The 18507-nt window shown below is 38.0% G+C and overlaps 1 long non-coding RNA gene across 1 annotated transcript in view; it reads left to right on the top strand.

The window, feature by feature from the left end:
- LOC142602390 (uncharacterized) overlaps positions 1-18507 on the top strand; it is a 115241-nt gene that overhangs the window by 567 nt on the left and 96167 nt on the right. The window contains exons 2-3 of the long non-coding RNA XR_012836183.1: positions 877-947; positions 2523-2652. This is a non-coding gene — a long non-coding RNA (uncharacterized LOC142602390). The remainder of the gene's footprint in view (positions 1-876; positions 948-2522; positions 2653-18507) is intronic.

Below are 18507 nucleotides of genomic sequence, written 5' to 3'. Positions count from 1 at the left end.
TCCTAGTTGCTTCTTTAAAATAAATGATGTTATAATTGTAGATTCCATATGCAGTACTGCAAACTTCTTTGTGGAGGGCTGGAAATAAACACTTTGTTTTGTTTTTCTAAGGGCGAGGGCTTTAAGGAAAATATCATCTATGGAGACAATTAAGACTCAGTGACACCTTAATTGCCTCCCTTGAGAACGAGCGCTGAGAATACATCTACACAGCATTGTACTGCGTAAGGACACCCAAGCTAGCAAGGTCTCAAAATCAATACAACTGCATTAGTGAGGCACAGCGCCCTGGATAATTCATCCTGCAGAGAAAAACTGAACTGACAGGGCCAAACTGCAAATACTAGTTCACTCTGGACTATTTCAGGAACCTGGTGAACATTGCGCTGTTATTTTCAGATGGCTCAGCGTTTTTTTGTTTGTTTGGAGTCTTTTTCATACCAGTCCTTGCAGGAAATAGCTTTACGGCCACTGACAGGACTTATTCCATCTAGCTGAACAGGACGCTTGGAGGAGGACCAGGCTGTTACCTTTCATATATGGCCCATTATTTAGAAGAAAACACAGTGTGCCTTTGCGGGTTGTGTGAGACACAAGTAGAACACAAACTATCAGGATTCTTGGTATTGCGAGCCCAGTAGTTCAGTGCTTGGAGACGCTGCTGCAAATGGGAAGTGAAAAATACCCGCTTTTTCCCAAGACAGAATTCAGTCTCTGCCGCTGGAAATCAGGGGTGCATTCCTAGTTCTAACTGAAGAGTCTGCAATGGGAATCTTATGATTTAAATAGAGTGATGTAGCTCATAGGAAAAGCAGCGAGCCAAGTTAATCTTCATACGTAGTAACTAACTACCATCTCCCTTAAATCCTACTCTAGAGAAAGTCTGCAAAGATGGATCATTAACAGAAGTTGTGAAAAACGCATGCATGTTTGTCAGCAGACAAAAGGTGAGATTAGAGCGCATGCATCCCTTGGGCTGAGGTGTTCTTTTCCTCGCCCTCAGATGTATAATATTCTTGTACGTGTGGGCAAATACCACAGAAGGGCGTGTAAATGGTTGCCAAGCAAAGCAAGTAGCGCTTTCCAGATCTGGAATCTCCAGTTGGTTTTAACAGAAGTTTAGTTTATTTTATTTTCCTGTTCTTTTCATCCACTGCTAAATCCGATTCCCTGCTATTCCCCCTTAGATTCCCACTTTTGTACCCTGAGTTTGTTTCTCCTCTCAGCTAAATTAAAGTGCACCATATAGTACCAGCTTCTTGTGTCACATTAAGGTGAAATACTGTCACGTCAGGATACATCAGTATTATTGCAGCACTTAGTGGGTCACTTGGAATAAGTGGCCCTTTATGCCAGACATTTTACAAAACATATGAGACAAATGCAGAGTTTGTTATCCTAATTAGACAGGATAGAAAATGGTAGAGAAAAACAAGACAGGGTGAAATGATTAAACACACTTAACAGAGCAAAGATTCTGGCAGGCACAGAGGTAGAACCAAACTTTCCTGCTTTCAGAGTGAGTGGCCCAGATCGTACTTTCTCAAAGCAGGCAGGAGGCCCCGCAGAAATATGCACTTCACAATATACACTACTTTCTGGTAGAAACATGGGGGTATTTATACTTTTCAAAGCTTTTCAGAGAAAGGTGCTATGTTACTTTATTGTCTAAAAAGAGATTAAAGCCAAAGGAAGAAAAACACTGCTGTAGACATTCTTTCGTCCCAGCTTCGACTGAGGCAGAGCAATGTTTCCATTGCACCGTGGTGGTGCCATCCTTTGCTGGGAAGGATTGGAATAGAATAGGATAGAATAGAATAGAATAATATTTCAGTTGGGAGGGACTTACAACGATCATCTAGTCCAACTGATCATATTCCTCTACTACAGTCAATCTGGATCCCTTCTTGAGGACCAACTTTTTCAAACACCTTACCTAACAATTCTTAAGGGTTTCTTTATAGAATAATTTTACTTAAGAATGCTTCTAGAAAGAATAAGGAAGCATATTAACATGGCTTTTTGAAAGAAATTCAATATAAGAATATTAATTTAATCTATTTTTAAATCAACGTAATTATTTTATTAACTTATGCTAGAAAATCAATGGCAAACAACTCAGGATAATATTGGTATCACATGCTTTCTGTTTTCCTTTCCTGTCTCTTGTCCAAATGAGAGCACTTTCTGGAGGAATCATGATAAATCCGTAATATCTAATTTTATTCTACCCTATTTACTTTTAAAAGAGCAAGCAGACAACACTGCAAATGTTCTGCCAAGATGTATGGGTGATTTTGCATTAAGTAAATGCAAAACTTGATCTAGCTGATATGAGTCACAATTTTATAGACAGTTTTAAAAGTGTATAAAATTTCATCAGGGAAGTTTTTAGTCTTTTTATAATATGGTGGCTTCGGAATTTGAATTGCTTTTCAGAATTTGGAATTCCAGGGTATTAAGGCATTACCCAATTTAGATTGACTTTTCCACCTTAACTGCTTTTTATATTTTCCTTCTAGATTTTCCTCCTGAAAAGGAAAATAATAAAACCTGTTAAGCTGCAACAAACAACTCATTTCTTACAAGTTAGTGATACAGCTCTGAAATTATTCAGTAATGTTGCAACAGAATGGGTCTTCACTTGAAAAGGTCAGTGTTTTGAAACCAGCACTCTTCACTGTAAAATATATGCTAGTTTTGGCAGAAAGATTTTAGCAAAAATTCAATTTCTTCTGAGAGAGGAAGGTGAGATTATACGAATAAACAGTGTTCTGGTGGCTACAGCAAAGAGCCTGCCAGTGTTGGGTGAGTCAGATTCAGGTGTCTCTTTTTCCTGCTTCAGTGAGAGTTTTGATCTCCTGTCTTTCACATTGCAGGTAAAACCTTAACCACCAAGCTACTGGCTGATATGCAATAGGAATCTTCCCTGTTCCTCCCTGTTTATACTTTGTATAAACAAACACTCATTTTAGCAGAGACTTGAACTTGGGACTTCCAATCTTTGCCCGAGCTCTGCAGCTGTTCTGCGTGAGCTTCCCTTTCTTCTTCCTTTAAAAACAAATAAACAAACGCCTAAAAGATATTCATGTGAAATGTGAAAACATTTGAGTTTTCTAACTTTCACCAGACAGGCAAATGTTTCCCACACAGTTTTAGTCAGCTTTGCAACACATTTTAGTTCAAGGAAAGCTTATATGTTAATAGCATTAAAAAAGAATTATTAAGTAGAATTTGCTTTGTATTGTCATGTTTCTTTCTCTCAATTTCGCTTTCTGCATTTGCTCGATTCACTGTTACATCTTAAAATAGGTAGAAAGGACTTCAAAGCAGGTATCATACCTTCCTATGGGTATTTCTTTAATGCATAATGGGAGAAAACTCACTGGAGACTGGTTGCAGCACTACATGGCATTAATTTTTCTGCGGAATGGCTTGCTTCATATTGCTGACCATTTTTGGTTAGTTCCTCCTCAGTGTTCTGTAACACATTAGCCCCAGTTTCTTGCCCAAAAAATTCCCAGATTCTTTTCAGCCATCCACTTCTACAAATCTTCTACTTTTTTCCTTATTTTTCCTTCATGCACATATAAGTTGTTGAATTCATTCATATTTGCTAGAACTCCACAACTATGGCTCTATAACTGTGTGCTGTGTCCCAGGTTCTTTCTACTTTACTCTCTCTTCACTGCCATTGCAGTGTCGTTAGGGATCACAAATAAGATAGCAAACCAGTGGTGTTATTTGATATGCTCAATAAGGCAAAGCTGACTAAAACTGTGTGGGAAATATTTACCCCTCTGGTGAAAGTTAGAAAAGTCTTGAGTTTTCTCCTGAGTTTCACAACAGGACTTGTCTCAGTTCTCTCTACACATAGTAGAAGCCCAATATTCCTTCTAACTTAGCATTTTATAGGACTGAGCTGTTCTGCAAACCTAACATTTTTAGCATGGAGCACTAAATATATAATTTTTAATAATGACTAAAATAAACCACCACTGTCTGTGCTGTTTTTTCTAATTTTTCAATTTCATCGTCCCCCCCAAAAATCATAATTTACACAACTTTATTTACCACCATTAGCTATAATTAGTCTGATCTTTATAGTGTTTAAGTAGTTAAAATGTAAAGGTGCAGCTTTCCTCCAAATAAAGTTAATTTAAAAGTGTACTGGACCATGTACACTAGATAATAAGCAATACTTACACATATATGTATATAATAATATGTGTCTAACAGTAGTTAAAATAACATAACCTGTGCGACAAGTAGGAGTTTCTATTGGAAAGTCTTGGAAGCAGAATGGTGCCTGAGTTTTGCTGAAAAGATATGGGCTCACTGAATTTCATCTCTAAGCAATATTGGAGATTTGTGTAATAAGTGATTCACTGTTGGTTATGAATAGAAATAAGAATATATAGCATATCCTGAATACCAGAAAACAAAACCAAAAAACAACACCTTTCAGGATTGTTGGAAGGATACCAATACAAATGCTAAATACCAAGCTAGGAACACAGAACAGCCCCATGATGATTTCTAATAGACTTATGCTTGATATTTGAAATTTTGACATAGCCAACTTTTTCATTTTAAGACAATATAGGGGTTTCTTATCGATTTTTATTTATTTTGGCATCTATTTAGATTTAACACCTTTTTACATATCAGCACGTGCTTTAAATACTGTATTTCTCATTAGCACAGATTTTACACTGTTGATGTTTTCATCTAGTTCGTTTCTCCTTGCTGGCAAGCATTTTGTATCTCAGGACATATTATGATTCATAAACTGAATAGCTTCCTTTTGCTCTGGGATTTGAGAGACCAGCATGGAAATATCCTATTCCTAGAGCAAAAGCTCAGATGAATAATGTAGTATGTATGACGAGAGTGCATCACTCAGTGATGGAGATATTCTGTCTAGGTAGATAGCTTAAAACTGCCAGTCAGAAAAAGGTAGATTAAGGCAGATAATGGTCTTCTGAGTCAGATTTTCTCTGGCATAAGAAATATATAGTGATAAAACAGTGTTAGAATCATTTTGCAATACTGTAATTGGATGCAAATTTCGCCTGAGATTTTAGCTTTCAACTGCTTTACCAAATTTACATAACACAAATGCTAATTGGTGAAGAAAATTATACAGTAAACACTCATGCATATTATGTGTAGACAAGGTCAAAATCCCACTTTTATCAAAAGGTGAAAGTAGCTTCTTTTTTTAAAACAATCTATTGACACCATTGATTTGGAAAGATGGGAGATTTTCAGTAATTATACATCATGATATAGCATATTTGCATGCAGGTTTCATTCTGTATCCATTAAAAAAGAATTTTCCATAGTTTTCCCATACATACATTAAAACCTCAATTTTCTTGCAACTCAGAATTGAGTTGCTTAATTTCTTTTGACTCTTTCTTGTTTTATACTTTGACTAATTTACATTAAATATTTTAATTTTAGACTCTGATCTTTTCATGTGGCTTTTTTATGCTGGAATATCTCTATTGATTTCAACAATTATCCAGAATTATCCATAGTGGTATAGAAACTGGTTCAGTAGTGGTCATACCCAAAAAGCAGGAATTCACTGTGGAACAACTGCAATATATTGTATTTAAATTCAGAAAATGTAAATAATGGTTCCCTAATGAGTCCTGGTGACAAAGACCAGATAGCTACCAGACCAGACAGATACCTTGCACTTCAGTTGTTGCATAATTAAGAACTAGAATGTTACATGTCCTTTTAATCTTAGTATGTCAGGGTGTTTTTGCAAGCATATAAGGTAGTTCATTAAAAAGAAAAAAAGTTAAGTATCTTCATCCTGGATAACTACCTTGAATTGCCTTTAAGTGCCAACAAAAACCTGAAGATGAAGTGTGTATCTCAAAGTCATTGGCAGTCATGGCTGAAACTCTAAAAAGTCTTCTGAAAACACAGTTTTGTCTTCTAAAACATCTGTTTGGTCCTGCAAGTTTTAAGATAACAGAAGATGACAGCAGCATCTCCTCAAAATGAAGAGATTCAAAGGAAGCCGTGATCTCATAAACATAGAATAGCTTGAGGCTATCCAAGGTTCTCTGAGTTATATCTCCCTAATGATAATTTTAAGGTCACTGCTGAATACAGTCAGTTTATTTTAAGAGGCAAGAAACAATACCTGGCAAGAAAGAAACAGATCAATTGGCACAATACATAACTCCAGTTAATCAAAGTGCCTTTGAAATACTTTTGATTTGTAGCTTTGGTATTCTGTTGTTCTAGAAATCTGTTCTAATTTTTCATCCAGTGCTCTATGAAAAAGTCTATGAATTCCACAATGTCTGGATAGAGAATGATTTCGGTTTAGTACTCTGATCAGTCTTAGTTGACAAAGCTTCATCAACCAGTACCAAGATTAATTTTTTCCACGTACTATTGTCAGTGTGGCTTCTCCAAAACCTCTTTTGAGCACCTGTATGCCAGTTGTTAGTTTGCATCAAAAGGGGAAAAAAAGCAAAACAACAAGCTCAAAACACACTGCAGGAAAACCTCCCATCTACAATTTAAAAGAGAGAGAACATGTCTGTCACCTATGCTGAAAACAGTTTGTGGTGGCATGTTTTGATTAATATAAAGAAACCTATGAAAGTAGATGCTTTCCAAAGTGTTATTTCCAGTCCTGGGAAAAGAACTTGTCTATCCAAGTTAAGAAAAGAAGAAATAAATAGGATTAAGCTGCAGAATGCAAGCCACAGAATGTCATTAGATAGTTCTCATGTCAAGCCCAGTAACAGTTCACCAAAATCATGTATTCCTAATAAATAATCAATTTTTATTTCAAAGATTGAATGTAAGGAAAAGACCTTGGAGTTACAGGCTAACTCAAAGCCTAGGGCAGTGGGGGAAGTTTTGTGTTGATATGATACTTTGTCAGAAGAGCTGCATAGAAATCAAGGGAAAATAAATCTTTGTCTATAGAAATAACTTCCCTAGGTATGTCTGAGAAAGCAGAAAGCTTAAAGAAACCCTAAAGCTAATGACAAGACTTATTCCCAAGGTGTATTGTACATGTACAGTACATGGTGCAGGTAAAGAACATTTTTAGGCAGGGAAGGCAAGCCATAGATATAGGGGGAAGCTCAATAACAAGAGAAATTTGAGCTGGTGCCAGAGTGAATATTATAATGCTTTTTAATATGTTTTAAATAAAGGCTTGCCCACACTGTTTTAAGAAATGTGTACGTATCCATCTGCAAAAAGCCAGCTCTCCAGGAAGCAGTGCTATTGTAAAGACTCTACTCCTGCCTTTAATGGAAATACTTAAGTTCTCACCTTCTGATGTGGAACAGAAGGATCCACACCCTCTGAATACTTCCAACTACTGGTTTTCTAGACACGTGGTCCTATCTAAACTCACTGTGTGGCATCACAAGCTTCTACCCTTGTGAGCTCAGAGCTGCCTTCCTTCAGTCCAGGGAAGGACTGTTAGCACTGAGCGCTGAAGTTAACAGAGAACTAACTCTGCTTTTACTCCATCAGTACTATCTGCTTCAGGTAAATTGACTTTCAAAATGTCTAATATGAAAGCACATTCTAGGAAAGCTTTAAATGATCATTGAAGACATGATGAAAATGAATAATTCCCACGGTTTGTTTTCATTAGCGAATCCCAGTTACTAACAGCATGATCTCTTTTCCAATGAAGGGAAAGAATTCCGTTGTACTTGTCAACTGTTTATCTCAGTTAATATTCCCTTTCACTTGCTTCTAGTTCCTTGACTACTCATGTACATGAAAGTGGATAGGTCTTATAATGGTGTGCACCTTGTCTCAAATACTTTTACACCAGCTTGGGAATTTGGCTCTTTTCTACCTAAATGAACAATCACAAGAGGAACTTAAAAAAACAACTAGTTCATGAGAGTTCCCCATCAGTGGCAATATGTGTTTCTGCTGGTGTATTTAAAGAGATAAGGCTATCAATTTTTTTCTTTGAAATAAATAGAAAACAGTGTTTTACATTCATTTAGCCTCTTTATCAGAGTATTTCAGTTATTGAATGGTCAATGTTACTTGTTCTTCTCTCTGTGCTCTGAATAATAGAGTACAGAAATGCAACAGGACTTTCGAAAAAGTATACAAGAAGAGTGGAGGTTTGTGCAGACACATTTGTACAGATAAGGGATGCCTCCGAGGACTTGACCCAAGGACTTCAGAGTATAGAACTGCCAGAACAGTTCCTGGGAGCAGTTAGGGACAATGCTGAAAGAGAAAAATCTCTGCTCCTGATAGTACAACACTTTAGTTCATAGTAAAGTTGCAGTTATATAATATGGCATGCTGGTTAATAAAGCCTTAATTAGCTTTTTTAGACCCAGGGCAACCTTAGAAGTGTGGGGCCTGTTTGTACACTATTGCCGACCATTGTGTCTTTCCTGAAAGAAGGCAAATTAAGAATGGTGTTAGTACCAGCCATGAAGATAAGGCTTAGGCTGAGCAGCAATAATGGCTGAAAACCTGCAGCATTTGAAGCTTTTCCAATTCACACACTGTAAGGAGCCTTTAATGCAAGTAGTAAATGGGATGGCTTTTAGATGAGAAGCACAAGTTGCAAAAGAGGAGTGTAGATGAGACAGCATAAATCTATATGTGCATGACTCAGACATTTGCCACAGTTCTTGGATTTCTGTAAGTAGTAGATAAAGAACAATTTGATTGTAAAGCTTGAGCCATTACTATTTAGCACTCTCTAGATGAAATTTGATGTCATTGAGCAGATTTATGACATCCACAACATGGCAGGAAACACAATTAACAAGATGAAAATGCAACACCTACAGACAGGCCATCTGGTCACCTGCACATCCAGACCAAAAAGGAACTTGCATGATATCAGAAAAAAAGCATTAAATCTTACCATAAACTGAACTGACCATGAAAACAATGATGAAAAAATGAAGATAAAATTGGGGGATTGTTGGTTTGGTTTGTTATTTTTTTTCTTTCTGTAGTTTCCCATTGGGAAGCAAGGACAAAACACAATTGACACTGTTACTAGGAATAACTTCTGAAATACTGGAATGGGTAATAAGTGTTTGATGGGAACTGTGACCTGAGACAGAATGAGGCTGTAGAGTGGAAAGGATCAAAACATTAATAGCCATTAGTGCAGTGAAAATACAACAGATTAAGGTAAAGGAACCGGGAAGCAGAATAGGCAGACACTGAGAAAGCAGACATTGCGGTTCAATGTCGAGAAAACAGACAAAAGGCAGGAAGTAAAATGCTTAGTCTCAAAATATTACTGAGAGTTGTGTGGACAATGAAAGTATCCCAGTGTTAGTTCCCTAAAGGAAATGAAAGTGGAAGCACCTGCAAGTGCATGTAGAGACTACCAAGAAAGAACACAAGTTGTGTGACAAGACTGTCTCCAACGTTCTCCGTACACACGCTTATTATCCAGAAAAGACTGACTGCTGGTTTTTGCCACTCTGCTACAAGACCAGTGATAACTTGGGTTCTGGCTGACTGGCAGAGCTGTAATCTTACTCCAGCAACACTGAGAAGCAGCTGATATGTGACCATGAGAAGAGAACTTCAGCATTGCAAGACCAGTGGACTGGCTATCAAAAACCCCCTCCTCATAAGATGATATAGTGTTGCCTGAATTTTTTAACAACTGGCACAGAAATGCCCTGCCTTCCAAGAAAACTGCCTCCCGAAACAGCTGAGTAAATCTCAGATGAGCCATCAGCTTGACCCATCATAGAAATGTTTCACTTTTTTCCTAAAATCAAGTTACATGATTTCGTCTTTTATATATATATATTTTTCTTTTATTTTAAAGTGAATTCTAAAATGTTTCCCAATGAAAAGCGAAAACTAAACAGTTGTATAACATAGACATAGAATATTTCACTGTTCCAAAATGTGTTGACTTCTGTCTTTACTCATTATCTGCCAATTTTTAGACATACCTAGAGAAAATTTGACTTAAATCACAAACAACTTTGGTTCTGCTCAGTATTTTGGCAAATAAATAAGTATTTGTCCAAGGGAATCAAGGAACATGTGCCAGAATAATGAAAAAATGTGCCTTGACAGTGAGCAGCGGTCAGAATTCACTGCTCTGGAATAAGAAACTGATTCCACTTTGAACATGAGAGATAGGACAAAGCCTGGGTTTACAAAGCTATCTATGAGAACCAGAGAGTTTGCAAGTCCTCTGTGTTGGAACATTTATGAAAACAAAGCTCTCTGTGAATTACTGTGTTACGTTTACACCTCACATCTTTACAAACCCCAGTCTCTGTTCTAAAAAAATCTCACAAGTGACACAATTATAAAAGTAGACTGACAAACATTAAAACTGACAGGATATAAAATGTTCTCACTTTAGTAGCTTGGATGTAAACTAAAAGCTAAGAAGACAGCACATGTTTCTGCACTTGAAAAACTTCCCCCAGAATCTTCTTTCAGGGACAGCTTGAAAAGACAAATTGTACTGGAGTTTTTCAATCTGTCACAGTAGAGGACAGCTTCTGAGCTGTAGAGAGATACCTTCAAATGAATCATATATCTTTTATCTGAGAATTTATAAACCTTTCTAGTTCAGTTGTTTTTTTTCTCTCTCTGCAAATATCAGAAACACACCATCCAACTCTAATCCAGTATATACTACCAAACCAACCATATATCCAAACTAAGTGTTGGAGTACCTCATTAGTTGAATTTTGTATATTCTTTTGTACTAGTTCTCTCTTCAAAATTTAAATGTCAGTGTAAAGCAAAGTGAGGAAGCATCCATGCTTTAATGGGAACTCCAGGCTGAAGATGCTAGCTCATCATCCAGGCTCACTGGATCTCATCAGAAAAAAACTACAATACATCCAAGAGGTTATTGTCTCTTCTCTCTCGCAAGAAGAGATAATATGTGTAAGACCTTACACAACAGGTTAGTTCTGAGGCTAATGAAAAACTCTACCAACCTCTGACTTAAAGTATGTGGATTTAACTTGAGAGTTTTTCTGTTTGTGAGAAATCTGCATCAGTGCACAAGAACTGATAGAATCTCATCATGCTCTGACGTGATGCACATAAAATTCAAAAAGAACACTGTTTTCTGATCAAATGATTCAGCATAAACTGAATAACTTCCTTGGTGGCTGCCTATACAGTACTCATCTATGATCATCTGTAGGGTTGTACTTTCATATGAACTCTGTTCTAACATGCTGTCATGGGTGAGAGCCTTTACAGTTTAGTAAAGTTCTTAAAAATGACCATTTTACAACTCATTTTCTTCTCATTGTGATTTCTTTCGTCAGGAACTATGCTAACAGCAGGTTTTGTTTTCCTTGAGGAAGGTTCACATATACTATTTTTCAGTTAAGCACTTTGATTAACTGAATCACTAACACTTCCTGTGAAGTAAGTGAATAATGATATTCATGTTTTATAAATGGGGAAGCTGAAGAACAGAGAAGGAAAGTGACTTTTCATGGTGAGTGGTACTGTGTAATGGGAAGACTGGGAATAGAGAGCAGAGATCTTTACTGCCAGTTCCACTCAAATCAATGGAGGCCACTGTTCCATGGGTGGCACCTCCACATCCCCACACAGAGCTACATGAAAACAACTTCAGCAGAGCCAAATCAAGCATTCACAAGATATGAATTGACAAACTAAGGGCATTTACGTAACTTCCAGTCTATAGGCACCTGTTCTAGTCTATGTCTTTCCTGCCACCCTGGTTTTCCCCCTACTCCAGTCAATGTTGAGCATCATCTTTTTCCACAGATCCTGAGTACTATATCATTGCCTGATTCCAGTTCAGCTGCATGAGCCTATCCTATCCCAGAGTGCTGCAGCCCATTCGGACTAGCTGTAATAAGAAAGTCTAAACAAACTGATGGCAAACTGATTCGATACTGTACAGATCTGGGGTTAGGGTTTGTGGTGTCACAGCTTGAGTCAGAACGAACAGTAATGACCAGTCTGGAAAGAATCCCAATGTTGTCACCTCTTTTGCCATGGTAAAAGTCTCATCCAGAGAGGGTTCCGCTTCCAGTCCCTTTCTGGCTCATTTCTTTGATCTGTCACTGAGCAGTTTTTTTGAATATGGCCCTTGGTTATCTCTTAGGCCATCTAGGTGGCTGTCTGTTCCCAGTTGCTGATCTGTTCTTGCTCCTCTGTTCTCGGTCTCATTCTCAATGGACATGCTATGCTTGTTCATTCTGTCTCCAGTATAAGACCATTCCCTCTGACAAACCTGTATGCCAATAGGATCCTTATTCAAGGTGACAGGAAGATTCAAATTCCTTATATTGGTGATAGGCAAACAAGAAGTCAGTAAATTGCTAGGGACATCCTCTGACTGTGTTTAAAGCATTAGAAGAGCTACTTCCTGAGCTCTTACCCCATCTGCTCTTGGGCAGACCTAGGTGTTTCTTTTAAAAATATACTCTTGCAAACTTTACACCAGACAGCAGGCAGAGCTTGCTGACCCCTTACGAGCATGGTAGGTTGGGGAACCCCATGTAGCTGCTTCTGTTTGTGGTGGGGGTGGGAGGTGAGCTGGGCTGTGCAGAAAAGCTGCATGAAATGAGCTAAGACATTAAATGACAAGTTTCAACCCAGAGTGAGGTTTTCATGCCTGAATTACAAACCTCCTGTAATAGAAACTGTAAGGGAAATTCAAACAGGCTAGTAATTGTAGCAGTGCCAATATATTAAGATGAATAATATTTTCTAAAGGTGTATACCAAGCAATTTCAGTTCCTTTTACTTGCTTCATTAGAACTGAATTCTTCGTAGGTGCATTTTCAATAAACGTGTGTGCTGATTTAAGAGCTCCTGTACTGGAGCTAGTCACCTCTGCCGAGGCTCAGAAAGTGCCACGTTCCTAATGCTGCCAGGGTTGTACTGCTGTTACATGCTCCACTGTGCCTTTGGCTTTCTATAATCTTCACCCGATCTGTGGTAAATCCATGCTGACTGTTCTCACCCTCAAGCAAATGAAGTGAGATTAAGACTTCTAAGGGTATAAACTTTTGAAAATGAATCTCATAGTCCTGAAGCCTCTTGGCTGGTTTGGAAAATGATACAAGTCAGCTGGTCATGATATTTTGCTCGGCTGACAAAACTGTTTTGAGGAAATGCTGAAACTTCTCCTTTGAGAAGGGCAGTTTCAGTTGTTCTTGGTCAAGGGAGGTTTCCCTGAAATCCTGCCTGAAATTTCAAACACACAGAGAGAGAATCAATCCAATATTATCTGTGGCAGTGTGGCTCTGTCAAACAGCAAGAGAAGAAAGCTGGCTTAAGTCCCTCCTCTGCCTGGTTCAGATCAAGGATTTGAGTCTCAACTGACACTCTTTTGTCATAGCACTCACTTCACCTGGTCCAATTTTATTTTTTTTTATTATTTACATGAACTAGAACGGTTCTTAGGAAAGACACTGAAAAAAGGAAATTAAGATAGACTTTTAATTTAAAAAAATTCTTTGAGTGGGAACTCTTTTACCCAGATCTCATTCTGCAGGAATAGATTGAGTGAAATTCACAATACACATGCATAAATATGTTAGCCAGAATCAAGGCAAAAACCAGAGAAGGCTTAACCTGAAGTGATAGACCTAAACACATTTACAAAGGACACACAGCAGAATTCTAGACTAAATTAAGACCTGTGTCCATGAAAGCGATTCTTGTCACTGGAAGAAGAGAACAATTTTGTTTCCATGAAGAATCGTCTGCATTGGGTTCTTTCTAGTTGTGCATAAGGTAATAAGGCTGTTTTATTCCATTACTGGTTCTCCTGTGTTCTCGCTATGCCAAGCCTCTGCGTATGCTACTCTAAACAGAAATTTTTGTTACATCACTATAGAAGTGCTGCTTAGGTACATCTGGGGAACAGGCAGCTCTGCTAGAAACAACAGAGTAAAAAAATCTGTATCAGCATAAATGGTTCCCTGTTTTTCCTGAATATTTGTATTCTTATGCGAAGTATTTCCACAGACTTCCTTTAAAGGAATTAAGTGCTTGAAAAGCCTAGAGGGACAAAAAACATTTCCTCTGACTAAGCATCCCTAAATCGTTAAACATCATTTTCAGAATACACAAAAATATCAGCTACTTCATTTGACTTGTTCCATAAAGTACTGTTTTTCTGCCAACCTATTCTTTCCTTAGCTTCTCTGAAAAAGGTATTTCCATTCTGAGGTCAGTTGCAGAAAAATTAAGGAATCCCATCAGTGGAATAAAAAGAAATATCAACTTTTTAACAGGTGAAATTAGACTATCACAAAAAAAAAAAAAAAAAAGAAAACCATTTCTCTTTTGTGTTTATTGGTGTTTCATTGGATATTAAGGTGAATCCAGCACAATGCTTACTTCTGTCTGTCCAGGAGCACATGCAAGACAGTAACTTCTCACTATTTCCAGCTGCTAGGTACCTACCACACCACATTTAGCACTTCGAGTCCCATGCGGTTTTTCTCAAGAGATCCAAAGACTGAAAATAAAAACTGTGCTTTAGAGCTATCAGGCTACCAGACAGAGTGAAGCTGTTCCAATATAGCTGATGATCTGGCCTGTAAGAGGCAGTGGTGTCCAGCAGCAGAAGAGCACTGTTAGGAGGCATTTATACTGGCGCCAGATATGCTCCCTCTGCTTTGTTTCTTGCTGGTTTTCTCTGCACTAAGATCATGGAGCTTTTTTCTTAACTGCTATTCATTACAGTTCTCTCCTGGAAAAATACCAGTAATTTAAAGGTTAATAGAATGCTGATGTCACTGTAATTAGAGCAGAGGAAAAACATTTCTGTAATTACTGTTAATGCTTTCTTGCTCTTCAACCAATTAGATATGGCCCCCAGCCTGAGAGGGAAGGTGGGTGTAGAGATCTGTGTGAGCAAGAACTTGTGACAGGGAGATCAGACTAGTGCAGAAATGATGCTTGAGTCACTTTGGAGCATGTTGGAAATTGGTCATTAAGCAACCCACCTGGGAAAAATAGAAGCCAAAATGTCAAGGATGAGCACGTCATAAAAATGTAGTTTATGGAACTGGCTAGCCTGAAAAAATTCAAGACATGCAGTTAATCAAAATTATTTTTTTTATTTTCACTACACTGCATTACAAATAAACACATTACTTAGGAGCTTTACATTTTCAAAAATAGATAGTGATACTGCAGAGCTGTACATACAGATGAGCCTGTGATAGTGACCCCCAGGACAGAGCTGATAGTCGGTTGCACCCAGATCATTATTCCTAATGCAGTTGGTTGGTGCCGTGCCTGGTGGCGTGCACCAGCAGCTTCCCATGGAGAGAGTTAGTGCCCTGAAGTGTGCAGTGAGGTCTCTGTTCTGCCTCACTAGGTGGGAAGTGGTGATTGAGAGCTCAGTGGATTAATTGTAAGCAAATGGAGTAGCTGGGCTCAGGAAGTTTTCCATCCTGCGGATGGGAGACCTCTGTCTGAACGGCTGGCAAAGCTCCCCACCTGCACTGCCCTGGGGTACCCCAGGGTGGAAGATAGAAATGTCTCCCACTGATTATTATCCCATCCAGATAACGGGTCCAGCTATCTTTACGTGACCGGCCAATAGCAGTTTACCAACAAGAACAGTCCTTACTACGTAGCAGGGTGCCCTTATTGAGCAAAGGGACATAAGGCCCTAGCCTGGCTGCCCTCTGCTCTGCAGAGGTTGCTGGCGTCCCTGGCAGTGATGAGGGAACACAGCCCGGGTCAGACCGACATCCATTGCCTTGCTTTCAGTGCCTGGAGTCACTTCTGGTTTGAACTAAGATATCAGGCTGTGTGTGAAGTCAGGGGCTTTACTGTGAGAGGGAGAGAGCAGTTATGTGATAAAATGTCCCAACCACAACTATACTTGCTATATGAACACATCTCAAATCCCTTTTTGCCCTTAATGACTATATCTTTCTTAGCTACACTTTTAGTTCAGCATATTTTCATTTCTTTCTTTGAAAGAAGGAAAGATTTACTTTCAAAATCTGTTAAGTTATAAATCTTGCCATTTTGACTTCAAATTCTTAGATTTCTGAACTCCCACTTTACATTTCACTACCTGCAGTTTGTCCATATGGCTGACTTGATCATGATGGAGATTTCTATATTTTGAAACACTACTCATATTTTTGGATAACTTTTTATACAGATATTACTGGTCAGTGATACTGTTTTAGTCTAGTCCATTTGTTTCCTTTCTAAATCACAGGTTCTTCTAATTAGCCAGTAAGCTTAATAAGTCTCTAAGCTGGGCCTAAACACTTTAATTCACATACTTTTGCCTTTTGGAAACTTTTAAGCGCTGCATTCATCTTATAAATATATTATTTCCTCTATTTTGCTAGTTTCCAACATGACTTTTTTGAGGATCATCATCTTAATTATAGATTGTGGTCAGCCAGACTTACTGGCTGAGGCCTCTGCTAATTGAACAGCTTCCTTGGCTCTGTCTGTTATATTTGTACAAAGCCATAATGTAGATTTTCATTATGAGCGTACAGGAAGATTTTCACAGGCTGGTGTAATGTTGCAATGTATATAAATACTTTTTTGCTATGTTTTTAATGTAGATGGAAATTAAATTTATAGTTATTCAAAATTCTGTAATGTTGAAACAGCATAAAAAGAGATTAATTTCTGTATTGTAGAAGTTGTTTCAAAAATGTCAAGAAATTGCTTTCCATGTCTTCCAAAGTGGTTTATATGCACACACTTCTGGGTGACCGATCCCCTTGATTTCCTTCAGCATTCAGTATATTTTGTCTTCACACACAAACAAACCATTTATCTTTTATGTAAGTAAATATGTATGAATTTAATGAACCGAAGTTCAAAACTGTTGGGTTTTTACTAGAAAAATTGTTTATTTGCACACCCCTAAGACCTTAGGAAAAAACCTACCTACAAAAAAGTCATCATATGAGTTTTACTAACTTTAATGGAGTTGCATCTGCACAATTACTAATGAAATTCTAAACTCTGATGGATCCAGAAATCATCAGGCTACCACTGAGCAAGCTGGTGCAGTGATAGGGCAGAGTGCAGTATTGTGAAGACATACTAACTTCCCTCTTTAAAGCGATGTAACACTGCTTGCATGGCACTGTGCTTAGCCTAATTAGCTCTGTCCTGCAGAGCTGGCTCATTCAGTAGTAGCTCAGGTATCTCTGCATCCTGTAGTATTGTACAGTGCAGACGTGCCCTGAGAAACTAATCAATGAAGAGCAGAAAAGAAGAATAAATTTTGCTATTTCTATTTTTACTATCAAATATTTCCCAGATTCCCTTTGTTAGACCTGTTGTTAGTCACCTCATGACTTGCATGTGTCACAGTAGATGTGGATTTTTAAAAAAGAGTTTGCAAAAAACTAGCTATATGGTTCAGTTCAGAGCTGGCATCCCCTGGAGGAGCTTGGAATGAGAGAAGCAGCAAGTGCAGGTGAAGGTCAGAGAGAAGTTGGATGATGTGATAATAGACAGGAACAGATAACAGTAAAAGTTTCATTGCAAAGGGAACAAGCATGCTAGATAAGGAGGAAGATAAATAGGCCTTTGAAACTTCAAATCTTCTCCTTTCCAATTTAACATATGAAAGTGAATTATATCTGAATGCTTATGGGGATCTAAAACTGAAAAATAGCCAAGGTTCTTTTCTGACTTTTTTTCAATGTTCCAGTAGCTCAGTTTTCACTTTGAAACACAACTGGCAAGCAAAATTCTCATAATGTGATCTGTACGGTTTAGAAAGGCATGTCCTCCAGAGATGATTATTACAACAGCAAGTATTCCTTTCTTGTACCATCACTGAGTGATCAGGACTCTTGTGTGGACTCAGAATGTTGTACCAAACTGCTCCTGAGTGATTTTAATGATTTGGAATTGCAAATAAGTTACAGTTTAGCTGTACTAAGTCAAATGTAATACTGAAACTGCATCCTTGAGTATATATTTCTGTATTACTTTTAAGAAGACTAAACTATTTGATTTTTACCTGGTGTGTCCGTAGTCTGCATTAAATTGTGATCGTGGTTAAAAATCTGAGAGACCTGAGATCTTCATGGTCTCAGGGCTTAGTACAGGCCTTTTTTATACAGGCCAAACTGATTAAGAAGAATTGTAACATCTGAAGACTTAGCTTAAGTTTATTATCTCTAATTCTTTTTAATGTTTTGACTGAGCGTGGCATTGAGTATGGACCAAATAAGTTAGGCATTTCGAACAAAAACAGAAATTGGAGGAGTTGTACCTCTTTTACCGATTCGAGAGTTCTTGACAATTCAGGGAATCAATGCATGGGAGAATGAAGGATATCCTTTTTATCTGAACAAAACTTGTATCTTCAGAAACGAGGAATCCTGCCCTTTGGTTGGCTGAAATTGCTGTAACTCAATGCAAACATTAAATTAATCACTTTAGTACAGAGGGAAGATCACTCTTCAAAAGGTGGTTCATCCCCTCACTTTTAGGTTCAGTTTCCAGCTCCAG

The sequence above is a fragment of the Balearica regulorum genome, chromosome 6, assembly GCF_011004875.1.
Source record: "Balearica regulorum gibbericeps isolate bBalReg1 chromosome 6, bBalReg1.pri, whole genome shotgun sequence".
Lineage (NCBI taxonomy): Eukaryota > Metazoa > Chordata > Aves > Gruiformes > Gruidae > Balearica > Balearica regulorum.
The sequence above is the reverse complement of the archived record's forward strand: the minus strand, read 5'-3'. Positions and strand labels throughout refer to the sequence as shown.